The sequence below is a fragment of the Amborella trichopoda genome, chromosome 12 (assembly GCF_054954075.1).
Source record: "Amborella trichopoda isolate Santa Cruz 75 chromosome 12, AtrichopodaSantaCruz75HAP2 v2.0, whole genome shotgun sequence".
NCBI lineage: Eukaryota > Viridiplantae > Streptophyta > Magnoliopsida > Amborellales > Amborellaceae > Amborella > Amborella trichopoda.
Window position 1 is genome coordinate 8482752 of NC_142347.1, and position 2785 is coordinate 8485536.

At 33.8% G+C, this 2785-nt stretch overlaps 1 long non-coding RNA gene across 1 annotated transcript; it reads right to left on the reverse strand.

Moving 5' to 3' along the window:
- Window positions 1–611: 611 nt before the first annotated feature.
- Window positions 612–2376, reverse strand: LOC148779420 (uncharacterized). Its single transcript, XR_016045143.1, has 2 exons — window positions 2013–2376; window positions 612–1432 (listed from the first exon to the last, which is right to left on the reverse strand). It is a non-coding gene; the product is annotated as an uncharacterized LOC148779420 (long non-coding RNA).
- Window positions 2377–2785: the final 409 nt, after the last annotated feature.

A 2785-nucleotide genomic window follows, 5' to 3' on the forward strand; every position in this document is an offset into this window, starting at 1 on the left:
TGAGTCCATTCCCAAATCACAAAATATAAATGCTAAATAAAGCACAACCCTGTATGCATGCCAACCCTGTATGCATGACCATCACATATTTATCACTACATGCTTACCAAAATATGTCCCATAACATTCATCCATAAACAACAATACACCAATTTTCGCTTTAGCTTTAGCCCGATACATGTTCTATACACTCGTCAATCTATTCCTTAATTTATCATTTTCATGTTCTTCCCTTTATATGGCTCTCTTTGTCCTTAGCATATTTCTTCAATTTATTGGAGTGAAAGAACCTCCCCGCTTTTGCTTTGCTTAACCTCCTCGACCGTAAGGTCAAGGAAATAGTCATCTTAATTAAGAGTCAATACAAAGTTATTTATTTTCTTGTCATATTGCTCGCTAGGAAATGGTTCTTGATAACCCTTACCTAATGAAAAAACACATCCATAATTCATAGGAACACTCCTATGACTTAATGGCCAAATCCATAGATTCTCCATTCAATCAAACAAAACTTATATGCAAATCTCCATAGAGAAAATAATGCATGGCAATCAAGCTATCATACATATAAAAATAGATCTTGATGCATAATAATCAATCCACCATTCAGATTAAAGGAATGACCAACCCAACTATATTATTTCACCTCAACCTTCTAGTTAAGAAATATTACAAAAACATTTGCTTGTGATGTACCATTCAAACATTCAATTAAAGCATTACATAAGAACTTAACTCAAGAATAAAAAAGCATTATATACTATAAAATTTATTTCAATTTTGTGATATCTGCCATTCTCTTTAACAAAGACATATAAGTTATGATCTTGTCATCTTATAATCATGTACAAACGATTTCCATATATGCATGAGATGACAATGCATTTATTAAGATTAATATGCCAAGGTTTTGTTGCTAAAAAAATTCATGAATTGATTCAAAATTATCAGCGTTGAGTTCAATTTTCTACTGCTACTATTGTAGCAAAAAATCAATGCCCTTTTGATCCAATTTCATTTTCATGTTTAGATAATATGCATCACCAATAATTTGTCACATATTGTGGATAATTCAAATTTACCAATTGGATATTAAGTTTCACAGTTTTTTTAGCATAAAATAGATAAGAACGATCCAAGTAAGGCATGCCTCTACGGTTTTTCTACATGCAAATCCGAGACCGACCAGACTAAGAGAAATCTGATATATCTGGGAACGTGTGTAACTTAGTTATTTAAAAGAGTCGAAAGAGGTAGGTCCTGTCAAATTCAAATCGATAAAGAAATCATCATCAAAGAAACCTATTCATCACAAATCTACGGCTGAGCCAGCTGAGGTTGTGCAAAATCTGAAATGAACACAAAAAGGAGAACAAAGCTATGAGGAACAGGAAAACTAAACTACTATGAGCCAGCTGAGGTTGTGCAAAATCTGAAATGAACACAAAAAGGAGAACAAAACTATGAGGAACAGGAAAAGTAAACTACTAAGAAAATAATAAAGGCAGCTAGAGAATAAAAATAGAGGTACATGAAGATGAACAAAATTCACTAAGAGACTAATAAAAGCAGAAGAATAAGAAGAGCATATCTACTAAAAAATAGAACAAAATAAGTAGGAGAGCCACAAAACAGATCAACTAATAAAAATAAATAAAGAAAATGAAGGGAAGGACCAAGAAGCTGGGTCCTGAGGCCTGACACTTGGAGTTGGGCGCGGATTAGATGGAGAAGATGAAGTTGACATCTTTGCTCCTTGATCTTCGAGATTGATGATCTTGATTGAATGAAAGCATCGAAGGGGAGAGAAATTCCTAGGGATTTTACATCTAGGGATTCTGTTAGATAAAAAATAACTAATTTTGATCGCTGAGAGTGGCTACAGCAGGGTCATAGTCTAGGGTTTAGAGGTCTCAAAGCTACACTTTCAAGGATGCAAGGTTTTTATGACTGGAATTAGGGTCAGGGTTTCTGCTCGGGCCACTTTCTATTGAAATGGCTGCAAAAATTACCTTTATCGGCAAAATACACTCGAAAACAGAAAGGTAGTGATCTGGACTAGTACACAGGTGCAACGTGTTCTTCACCGCAATGTGCGGCATGAATTCCTCTCTCCTCTGTGCTGCATATTGCAGGTCGGATGCATCTCTTACCGATTTCTTGATAGTTTTGATCAGAACGTCAAGTTGAGTCTAATGGTGGAGGTCCAATCGATTAAATGCCTCTAGAGAGTCACGATGCGTGACTACTCTTTCTCAGGTTCTAAAAATTGCGTAATCTGGAAATATGGTTTCCATATTAGAAGATTATAATATATTTACATGTCTGTTTTGGGATTTGGGATTATTTGGCATCAAAAATAGGATAACTGTGATTTCTAAAAGATCTTAGGAATATTTATTGAATATTTTGGTTTACCAAGTTTTGGGATTTATGGGATTTTGGGATATTTGAGATTGTTTAATTTCCTTAAATGAAATATTTAGGGAATATAGAATATCTAAAGAACATTCTAGGCTAGACCATGATTTGGGAATGACTATGATAAAGTGTCTCCTATGGTGTATTGGGATAGCGTGTTCCATGTTTAAGAATTCAAAATAAAAAGTAAATTCGGAACAGGGTGTCTACAACTGGCAGAAGAAAAATCTCTTCAAAGACCTTAAGTATTAATAACAAACCTCAAGGTTTTTTAACAAGTATTTTAATAAAATTTGGATCCACACTATCAATTTTGTAGTTTGTTTTTCTTTTTTTTTTAATGAAAATTCAGCAGTAATAAGTA